The sequence below is a fragment of the Palaemon carinicauda genome, chromosome 12 (assembly GCF_036898095.1).
Source record: "Palaemon carinicauda isolate YSFRI2023 chromosome 12, ASM3689809v2, whole genome shotgun sequence".
NCBI classification, from domain to species: Eukaryota; Metazoa; Arthropoda; class Malacostraca; order Decapoda; family Palaemonidae; genus Palaemon; species Palaemon carinicauda.
The window spans coordinates 12,061,684-12,074,126 of record NC_090736.1 but is presented as its reverse complement, the minus strand read 5'-3'; positions in this window follow the sequence as shown (position 1 = coordinate 12,074,126).

Here is a 12,443-nt window from a genome sequence, read left to right as displayed (position 1 = left end):
TCCTTTGACTGGTCAAGCAGTACTACATAGGATCCTTTTCCCTGGTTACGGTTCATTTTCCCGTTGCCTACACATACATCAAATAGTCCGGCCTATTCTTTACACATTCTCCTCTGTCCTCATACACCTGACAACACTGACATTACCAAACAATTCTTCTTCACTCAAGAGGTTAACAACTGCAATATAATTATTCAGTGGCCACTTTCCTCTTGGTAAGGGTAGAAGAGACTCTTTACCTATGGTAAGCAGCTCTTCTAGGAGAAGGACACTCCAAAATCAAACCATTATTCTCTAGTCTTGGGTAGTGCCATAGCCTCTGTACCATGGCCTTCCGCTGTCTTGGGTTAGAGTCCTCTTGCTTAAAAGTACACTCGGGCACACTATCCTTTCTTATTTCTCTTCCTCTTATTTCGTTAAGTTTTAAGTTTATATATGAAATATTTATTTCAATTGTTGTTACTGTTCTTAAAAATTTTATTCTATTTGTTAATTAATTCTCTTAGTTCTTTGTTTTCTTTCCTCACTGGGATATTTTCCCCGTTGGAGCCCTTGGGCTTATAGCATCTTGCTTTTCCAAGTAGGGCCATAGCTTAGCAAGTAATAATAATAATAATAATAATAATAATTATTATTATTATTATTATTATTATTATTATAATAACGGTTTCCTCCCTCTTGGCAATCTTTCAGACTATTCCAAAGAGGACCTTTCGCTAATGCATCTGCTACCAAGATCTCAGAAGTTATAGAGCTTGTTACTCATTTTACTAACCTCCAGCTTTGGCAATTCTTCCGATGTGCCACACAGCCTATGAACACTCATGTCTTCCCTTTGCCTGGGGTTAACGTTCTCTCATGTGAAGTTACACTCGAGAGCTTTTCTGGCATTTTTTTTTCTCCCTTTACTGCTTCTTTCTCTCAAAAAGTGTATTGTGTAGCGTTAATAAAAGGACCAACAATGCCTGGAACTTTATCGAGGTGTTGTCTTTCCTTACCATTTATCTCTTATCTATTTTCAAAAGCACCACTTTTCTCTTTCTCCCTGTAGACTACATGATCATAAAAAATGCAATGTCTCTTTCCTACGTTTACTTTACTTCTCTATTTCTTTTTGGCAGCAAACTGTTTTCAGTATTAGGTCCCTGGGATTTATCACATTTTGCTTTTATAATAATAATAATAATAATAATATGTCCTGTTTTTTTCAAATTACCATTTGGTCTTCATTATATGTTTTCTTAACAATATCTATATGAAGAATATATGTATAGAGAATATATATATATATATATATATATATGAGAGAGAGAGAGAGAGAGAGAGAGAGAGAGAGAGAGAGAGAGAGAGAGAGAGAGAGAGAGAGAGAGAGAGAGAGAGAGAGAGAGAGAGAGTCCGTTTTACTAGTCCTTATTCGTTATTTCTCTTGTCACATAAAAAGTTGCTCAAGTTAAAAGCTTTAGAATCGTTAAAAAGGACAAAATGTAAATCACAAGTAAACGTCAACATTCTTTAAAGTTGTATTTTCAAGAAGAAATCTCCAACTTCCAACTATCTCTACGAATTCGCTCAACATATAAAAGAAAAACGAACATTGCGTAAACAAGAATTCTATTCATACGGAATAATGACCAAGATATGGTCTTCCTTTCACACCACGGCGTCAATGACCCTCTGCTAGCTATGACGTCAGACAGCTTCTAAATGGATGTTGAGCAAGATGCAAATATTTTAAAAATTAAAGATATAAAAAATCATAAAAAAATGAATTTGCTATTGAAAACTCACAAAAAGATAATTATCTGCCTATTTTTATTTGTCTAAACAGGGTACATGTACAAAACCAATGTTATATGTGCGCAGGAAGTAGAAAAAAATATCCATGTTTATATAACCAAATAAATATAATTATCAGTATGTATAAAGCAACCAAATTGAATCAAAAGTATGTGTATATATATATATATATATATATATATATGTATATATATGTATATATGTATATATAGATATATATATACATATATATATATAAGTGTGTATATATATATATAAATATGTATATATATATACATATAGATACATATATATATACATATAGATATATATATATACACATATATATATATATGTATGTATGTATATATATACATATATATATATATATATATATATATATATATATATATATATATAAAATATGTGTGTGTATGTGTGTTAAGCCCAATATGTAAATATATACATACACGTGTGTATGTGTCGGTAAACAAGATTCAAACCCTTCAAAGAATATTAAACACTGGAGGTGCTATAGACTATGTAAATGGCCCTAAACACGTAAGATCAAAACTATAGCAATGAATAGAAGTCCAAAGATTTAGCTACAGTATGAGTGATTACCAATTATGCAAAATACAATAAAACAACCAGCCTAATACACTAGCTCTATTTAACCTAGAGGTCGCCAATGCCTCGATCCCTCCCTAAGGAAGAGCTGGTCACTGGCATATCATTATTCTGCCATAACTGGGCTACGACCAGCGAGTGAACGGGTCGTCTGAAGGGAGAGAATAGGGAGTGAGGGAGGAGGGAGGGAGGAGACATTCCTCTCTCTCTCTCTCTCTCCTCCACCCCGTGTTCCACTTGGACAAGGCCCAAAATGATCCCCTCCCTCGAGGTCCTTCGCCTCCTTGATGCTACGAGAAGTTACGAAGGTCCTACCGGAGGGTCCGGCGACGACGTGGCTTGGCCAAGGCGAGGCCCTCGTACCAGGTGTCAAGTGGGGGAGAGAATCCTGTAGCATTTGACCTGGTTAATGCGTGCCTTTATATACGCCCAGATTTGGTCATAGAGAAGACGCTGGTATGACCTTGCTAATCAATCATATCTGTAGGGGAAGTTGTTGATGTTCCTTTGCTTATCGTCTATATTTTGGATAAGTCGAAGAGAGAAGATTGCAATGAGAAAACTAGGAGAAAAAGGAAATCATTATTAACCATACAAAAATTTCTTATGAAACAGCTTTCTTTGGAGAGAGAGAGAGAGAGAGAGAGAGAGAGAGAGAGAGAGAGAGAGAGAGAGAGAGAGAGAGAGAGAGAACGCAGTTATCATGTCTTCGATAAATTTAACCAATTTCTTGTACAGCCACTGATTGGAAATGTTATCAATTATTAAGCAACGGCATCCTATACAGATTAGGTCTGCTTTAATTAATTAATTAATTTACTGAAATAATCCACTGGCATAACAACATGAAGTCAGACTCAAGAGATTTAACAATTCTTCTACCCGGCCACAGAGAGAGAGAGAGAGAGAGAGAGAGAGAGAGAGAGAGAGAGAGACTCGTCTTATGGAACAAGTAGTTACGACAAAAAGTGGTATTCGTATGTCCGACAAAAAGTGTTACGGATTAAAACGTTATTGGCAGTTGTGTTTAAGTGGATTGCAGAAGAGCAGTCATACCAATATTGTTGTCGGAACTGTAAAACAAGAAAATTTCTCTCAATTTTTCTTCGAATTATGATTTCGTGGTTTTGCCATTTACTTGTCAGGTCAAATTAGTGGTTTTCTTCCAACAGCTCTGATTTTTTTTTCTTTTTGATAATCTAAAAATATTATTAATATTCAACGATTAACTGACTAACTGTGATACGGAAGGGCTTACAATGATCTGGTGTCACAACAGAAAGGGTTATCCTAATTGAATATCTGTTAAGTCAAATATATACCTTTCCCAAAGACTGATTGCATTTAAGTCGTGTCACATCTACCAGGGTCACTGACACCCAAAACAAAATCTCAGCAGGGTCATTGACAACCCAAAAAAATCTTAGCATTTTATAAGATGAAATTTTTTATAATTACATAAATAGCATATAAATAAAATCCATTTTTAGTATGAGGGTCATGGTACCATCTGAAATGGCTTCATTGATGAAGTATAGATGGCATAATTATATGAAATCCCTGTCGCTTATGACACACAAAGGTTTAAAGTTTTGTAGAAAATCTAACGATTGTGCAATTATTTTTTCACATTTTTTTTGTGAAGAGCTCACTCGTACACACAAGTTTGAACTAATATCATTCGCACCCATACAATCCAGAGCTGCGATGACAAAGTAAGCGTGAAAGACATACTGACGAACAGACACATAAGAAAGACCTCACAGGATGCAATTTATGTCCAAGACCGTCAACCGTTGTATTCAAGGTTGATTTACATGAAAACTCTTTCACAACGTAAGAGCTGTAATGGCTAGGTAAGTGTTGCACACATACAGAGGCTTCCAGACCAATGTATGAATAAGCAACAGATCCTCCTTTAAACACATCTATTTATGATGAGGGTAAAGAAAATGATGATAGTAATGCTCTCTCCTTATTTCTACCTACAAGCCACACCCAAACCATAAAAATCCGCAAAGGAATTAACCAGCAACTAGAACATTTTATTTCCTAGTACCCCCTCTCCCTCAACAATAAACCAATCCGCTTTTCCCTTTAAATGGCCTGTTCCCGTGTCACGGGGATTTGAAAAGACTAAGAGTGCAATCAGCATTAAGCCCAAGCCACAAATTTCGACGTGACGACACGCATTCGGACGCTAAACGAACCATCAACAAAATTGCATTTTATTTTTGCTGGAAATTTCACGCTCCTTGGCTGGCGATTTTCGTGATAACTTTGAGAGTCGATATTATACGATATGCCCAACATGGAAATTGATAATAGGTCCTTTGACTGGCCACACAGTACTACACTGGATCCCTCTCTCTCGTTACGGTTCATTTTCCCTTTGACTACATATACACCGAATAGTCTGACCTATTCGTAACATATTCTCCTCAGTCCTCATACACCCGCCAACACTAAGATTACCAGACAATTCTTTTTCTCTTAACGGGCTAACTACTGCAAAGTAATTGTTCAGTAGCCACTTTCCTCTTGGTAAGGGTAAAAGATTCTCTTTAGCTATGGTAAGCGGCTCTCCTATGAGAAGGACACTCCAAAAATGAAACCATTATTTTCCAGTCTTGGTAGTGCCATAGCCTCTGTACCATAGCCTTCCACTGACTTGGGTTAGAGTTCTCTTGCTTGAGGGTACACTCGAGCACACTTTTCTATCTTATTTCTCTAACTCTTGTTTTGTTAAGTTTTGATAGTTTATAGAGGAAATATCTATTTTAATGATGTTACTGTTTTTAAAATATTTTATTTTTCCTTGTTTCCTTTCCTCACTGGGCTATTTTCCCTGCTGACGCCCCTGGGCTTACGGCCTCCTGCTTTTCCAACTAGGGTTGTAGCTTAGCAACTAATAATAATAATAATAAAAATAATAATAATAACATATATGTATTCATTTGAGAGAGAGAGAGAGAGAGAGAGAGAGAGAGAGAGAGAGAGAGAGAGAGAGAGAGAGACGAAGCTACTCATGTACCAAACTACCGTCATCCTGCGACATGAATTACCGCTTCTAACGATAAGATGAAATTGAACAATACAAAAGGCAACAAAAAGTGATAATAACATCATAAAATAGAAATCTCTAAATGAGAAAATCAACTCATTTCTGACATGCTTCAAATGCCAGCCACTGAACCATTGCAGTGTGAAACTACTCTAAAAAAAAAGTGAAACAAAACACGCAAACAAATATAAATTAACTTGAAAATGAAATTTTCAAAGAAATAACTAGAAAGTTCGTGTCACTAGAAACTTGAAAAATTACTGATTGAAAGCAATACCAATAAAGAAAGGCAGTATCCAAAAAGATGATGATTTTCAATTGAAACCTTGAAAGGCAATCTTGAATGAAGTGTTCTGTATTCAAATTATTCTGGATTAATTTACAAAACATGTGCAACTTGCAACATCATCTCCTACGCCTATAGACGCAAAGGGCCTCCGTTAGATTTCACCAGTCGACTCTATCTTTTTTTTTAATTCAATACTTCTCCATTCATCATCTCCCACTTCGTCCTTCATAGTCCTCAGCCATGTAGGCTTGGGTCTTCCAACACTTCTAGTGCCTTATGGAGCCCAGTTGAAAGTTTGGTGAACTAATCTCTCTCGGGGAGTGCGAAGAGCATGCCCAAACCATCTCCATCTACTCCTCATCATGATCTCATCCACATATGGCACTCTAGTAATCTCTCCTAGTTTCATTTCTCATCATGCCCTGCCATTTCACTCCCAATATTCTTCTGAGGGCTTTTTCCTTAAATCTACAAACTTGCAACATGGTATGTAATCATTTCTACAAGGTAATTTCCCCTTAAATATTACGTACACTCGCTTAGCTTCGATTTCTCTTTTTTCACAAGTAGATATTTTACAACGTGAAAGTTTCAAGTGTATGCCACTGGGCTGGTTCCATATGCTTGAAGATGAGGATAAAAATCCTTTATTTCAACCTTATGGTTATGAAGTCATGGTAATTAAACTTCAATTTTATACTATATTACATTACTTATATTATATACTTTATATTGATTGTAACATTAGAGGGTAGAAGCAACTAATTTTCTTTCTTTGCCTTATTATTTTTTCTTCGGGTCAGGGCTAGATATGGGCATCAACAACTAAAATGAGATCACATTATTATTAATATTATTATTATTATAATCCAAGCTACAACCTTGGTTGGAAAAACACAAAACAAGAAGATCAAATGCTCCAACAGGGAAAGTAGCCCAGTGAGGAAAGAAAATAAGGGAACATTATTATTATTATTATTATTATTATTATTATTATTATCCAAGCAACAATCCTGGTTGTAAAAACACAAAGCAAGAAGACTGTAGGCTCCAACAGGGAAAGTAGCACAGTGAGGAAAGGATATAAGGGAATGGCAAATAAAAAATAAACTATATATAAGTAATGAAGAAAAGATATATTACTTATAAATCGGTAACTTAGTTAAATTAAATCAGTTATATAAAAACTATAAAACGAGACTTATGCTAACCAGCTCAACAGAGAAGCACTGAGAATAAGTTCGAACTAACGAAGTTCCACCTATTCAACTACCCGATTAGGAAGATCATTCGAATATCTGGTCGCAGTTGGAATAAAACTTCTAGAATACTGTGTAGTACTGTGCCTTATAATGGAAAAGGCAAGACACAGAATTAACTGCATACATAGTACTCCGTACATGATGGTACAGTCTAGGTAGATCTCTGTGCTATGGACGATCTGCATCATGAAAAATCTCATGTAACATGGATAAAGAATAAACTAAACGGCGGGGACAAAAAATTGATTTCTATATCAGGAATAAAATATTTAATAGACTGCAAGTTTCTATCTATCAAATAAAGATGAAAGTTGGCAGCTCAAGACCACACAGGCCTACAATACTCGAAACAAAGTGGAATGAATGAATTAAAACATTTTCTTATGATAGACCGATCACCAAAAACCTTGAAAAACTTTCTCAATACACGATTTTTGTGCAACTAAAGAAGAAACAGACCAAGTGAGTTTTATCAAAGTAAATTTGCAATTTTAAGAGAGTTGTATAAAATTAAAGAGACATTATCAATGCAAAGTTCTGGATGTTGAGGAGCCACTGTACTCGACCTACTTGCAATCATACTTTGGGTTTTGTTAGGGTTCAACTTCATGACCCATAATTTGCATCAATTTTAGCTAGATCGCTATTGAGGGACTAAACAACTCCATGTCAACATCCTGAGATGGAATTGATGCAAAGAGAGTAACTCATATGGATATGCAACGAACTTTTTTTTCTATGGCAAACCACATATACGTAAAGTATTTAGTATGAAAGCAATGGGACGAGAACACTACCCTGAGGAACACCAGATATTACAACCCTATAGTCACTATGGTGTCCATCAACAACTATTCTCTGCTACCTTTAAAGGTTTCAAGGCCGCTCATGAATGGCAGAGGCAAGGGAAAGTGACATTGCTCTATCAAGCAGCAAAATGCCCTGGAGACTGACCACATATACATATCATCAGCGCCCAAGGCCCCTTTTCATACAAGCTAGGACCAAAGAGGGTCAGTCAATAGCTGCTGATGACTCGGCAGATAGACCTATACTACCTTTACTAACGAAATCTTTCCTGCAACGGTTTAATCAGGGGAAAATCGTAGCTTCGTTTAATAATTACAAAGAAAACACTACTGTATTGGACCCGACACCTCATAGATTAAAATAGTTTCAACCTAGATAAAGAGGGATGAGCAGAGTCAAAAAAGCAATCGCCTCATAGGAAGACTCGAGAATCAGAAGAAATTGGATCTAGATAAGGAAAATGGAGTATACAATAGAAACCGGAATAAAGACCTAGGTAAGGAAAATGGAGAATTCTTTTCACGTTCCAACCCGTAAAAGAAAGACCTGATCATTATGATGCACTGGATGATCCTATAATGTACCGGTAATCCAGAGGAATCGTAATAATTTTCTGATCGTTGTCATAACCTTACAATGCAAAATGAAAATATATATATATATATATATATATATATATATATATATATATATATATATATATATATATATATATATATATATATATATATATATATATATATATATATATATATATATATATTTCTCTCTCTCGTGAAATAATGGGTGACAAAAAGGAAACCGGTGTTCGATCCCCCATGTCATAAAAGAAAGGAAAATAGACAAGTTTCAAAAAAAAAAAAAAAAAAAAAAAAAAAATGCCCTTGACATATAGCAGTGAGTTGGAAATCTCTTTTGTTAGTAAACTTCCGTTGATCATCCCTCATATGTCGGAGAAAGATGTAGACAATATCGATACACATGACATCGGTAATCCTTACCTCTAGATCAGTGGTTCCCAACCCTGGGGTCGGCAAGCAATTTTCTTGGGGTCGTGAAGGCACTTGGAGGAAATAACTGGAGATGCCCTGACCCGGATTAAGGGAAGCCAGGTTTTTACCCTTCGAACTGTCAGTTCATGATCCTTCAAGTTAATCTCTGTCACTGTATTGGAATTTGTAGTCAGTTCTATTCAGACCTTTGGTTAGAGACGGTAACCCTTATTGTGCTTTCATTAGCGATGGCTCCTTCCTGTGCTGCTCTTGGTTGTACGAAAAAAATAAGTTGCCTGTCTTTTGGCAAAGTCAGTAACAACAGTTGTGAGATTATCACAAGCTGTGTTCAATGTCATCCAAAGACGGCTATAAAGGTCAACGACTTTACTGTAGTTCATTATTCCAAGGAGTTTGTAACTGATTCACCAATAAGTTGAGCAACAAGATTAACATTATTTTTTTTTTTTTTTTAATAAAGTATTACAGGAAGGGACCATCGGTAATAAAATAGCACAAGTAAATAGTTATCAGCTAAAAATAAAGGTCTGAGTAAAACAGACATAGTACCAGTACGCTGTCGGAGGATTAACTTGGGATTGAGATTTGACAGTTTGAAGGGGTGAATCTGGCCAAACCCTGCCCTCATGGGTTCAGGAAAGAATTCTAAGTCAGGGCTCCTAGTGAAGGCATGATAATAATCTAAAGGGTGTTGGATGATATCATTGGATTAAGAGGATTCAGTAGGCTTTACCAAAAATCTTCCCCATTCCTACCTAAGGTGGTATATATAAATCTAAACAAAGGAATGATGAAGAATAGAATGAGCATACTCAAACTGAGTTGTTTCCCTTTTTAGCATATACCTTAATCTGACGATCAACTGGGCCGATCGTTCACATGTACATACATTACATTGCTGTCTATTGGCCTTTCTCAGATCATTTCTTACAGAGAAGGCTTAATGAGAACGATTCTCTCTGTGGAAAGTACTTAAAGGGTTTATCCATAGATTTAATAAATCTGTATTTTATATCTGGTCCCATCCTGTGTTTTGTATACATATATATATATATATATATATATATATATATATATATATATATATATATATATATATATATATATGTATATATGTGTATATATATACATATATATATATATATATATATATATATATATATATATATATATATATATATTTATGTCTGTTTTTTATCATTTTTGTTAATTAAAGAGATTGCATCTGGTATGTGTGTGTCACTGTGCTACCAGTCGGCTTGAACAAACAATGAATTTGTATTTTGAAATTTATAGGTATGGAGCATTGTTATGTTTAAGATTGTTATAAATTTCATTATTTAAGTTTATATCTGAGGTTTTTGTTTGTATTCGTGTAACAGAAAGTTTTTGATATTTGAATTATCTATTAATTATGATATTTATTAAAAACTTTATTCTAACTACAATTCAGGAAAGTCAAAATAGTCATATATGCCGAAAATATTGTTGTTTATAAACCTAAGCTGCAGTAAGACATGCGCATATAAGACAGAAATGATAAATGAGTTGTTGGTGATTACTCAAAATGCAGATACGTAGTTTAGTCTGAAATTCCTTTTAAAAAAATGTAAATGAAAGAGAGGACGAGAGAAGTGTGTATGTGCATGTATCTGTGCATATGCATGTGTGTGTGCACTACATACATATATATAAGACACAAATGCAGACACATTTGTGTTTATAATTATATGTTTTCATAGCATTTTCCGTTATCATCATAGTTATCATTATCAAGTTTTAATTGACTGATTTTAATATCTCTCTCTCTCTCTCTCTCTCTCTCTCTCTCTCTCTCTCTCTCTCTCTCTCTCTCTCTCTCTCTCTCTCTCAATCGATTTTACAATAAGTTGTTGCAAATATGGCAATGGCAAACAACAAAGGAAAGCAGAAATGTATGGAGGACTACACCAACATCGGTTGTACTTGCTTTATCTCAGCAGGAAAAGAAAAAACTCAAATTTGATGTGCAATGAAATGCTCTCGGAAGAATCAATGACTCAAGATAAGTTAAGACATCATTTTGAGTCGATAAGTGCAAAGTTCAGTAAAGAGAGCCCTCTTTTTCAAGAATAAGCATGTGGATCTAAAAAAAAAATTCTCTTCTTGACAATAAAGATCCGCATGTCATTTGTGAGGAATTCATTTCACCATTTGCAAAAGACATCGTTCATGACATAACTGAAAATAAGGGAGTTAAATTCTCGGAAATTATAACGCTTTCTAATCATTCTGTACATCACTTTATTTCAACACATTAAAAGTTGATGAGTCAACATATATAGGTAATCTTCCTTGGTTAATAGTTTATGGTAATTTTAAGGATGTATTTCTTTCTTGCAGACCATTAGAAACAACTGAAGCTGTGGTATATTTGAAAAAGAAAATTAGGATAATTTCTTATAAAAAGAGGATTGATGTGGGAAAATGTCGGTGGTATGTGTACTGATGGTGCACCTTCTATGCTAGGTCGTAGATCTGGGTTTCAACAGAAGGTAAAGAATATTTCTCCAGAAGTTGTAGGAATTCATTGAATGATACATCGTTAAGTATTTTGGGCAGAAACATTGCCAAAGATTTGAAAAGTTATGCAATCAGTTGTTAAAGCAGTTAACTTTATAAAGTCAAATGCATTGAACAACCGCTTGTTTGCTAAAGTGTGTCATAAAAAATGGATTCTAAGTATGAAGTTATGTTATAAACTGGAGTAAGGTAGCTACCAAAAGGTAATCCCCTTTTAGTTGAATACTGAGGTGAGAGAATTCTTATTTCGGCAATGAAGAACAGAACTTTCCAGTTTCTTAGGTGATATGAGTAATTGGGCAAAAACTGCCTACTGAATAGATTTTTCATAATTTTGAATTCCCTTTATCTTCCACTTCAGAAAGAAAAACTAAATGCCTTCCAAATGAAGCTGGATCTTTTGGAGTAAATGGGGAAAGAGAAATTTGTGCATGTTTCCCACATTTAAATGCATCTGTTGAATAAAATGACACTGATATTCCATTCAAACAGTTTTCAAAGTTTACTCATTCTTCTTCTTAGAAACTTTAAACGAGGAATTTAGCTAAAATTTTCAAGAAAAGCCTCTGTTATCCCACACGTTACCTCAAATAAACCATTTGAAAATGTTCCTGAAAGATATCCATAAAAATTTACTGATCTTATTACATCTGACATTGCCAAAGCTGACTTTAATTCCCTATTTCAATTTGGATAAAGCAGTTACGTCGATATCCAAATTTGGCTGAAGGTATGCTTAAAATGTCATGCCCTCTTCTTCGACATATGTGTGAAGTGACCTTTTCATTTGTACTTTTAATAAAGTCGAAGCTGAAACCTAATCTCCATGCTGAAGATGAACTACGTTGTGCTTTATCGAAAACATCACTGCAGATTGAGATACTGGCAATGGAAAAGCAGTTCTAACCATCACATGAATGACATGGACATCATTGTTTATTATCAAGATAATGTTTGTGTTATTCATATCAATAGCATTCTATTATACATTGTGTCTTATATAAAGAAATTATATATTATATATAAGTGCATTTTTG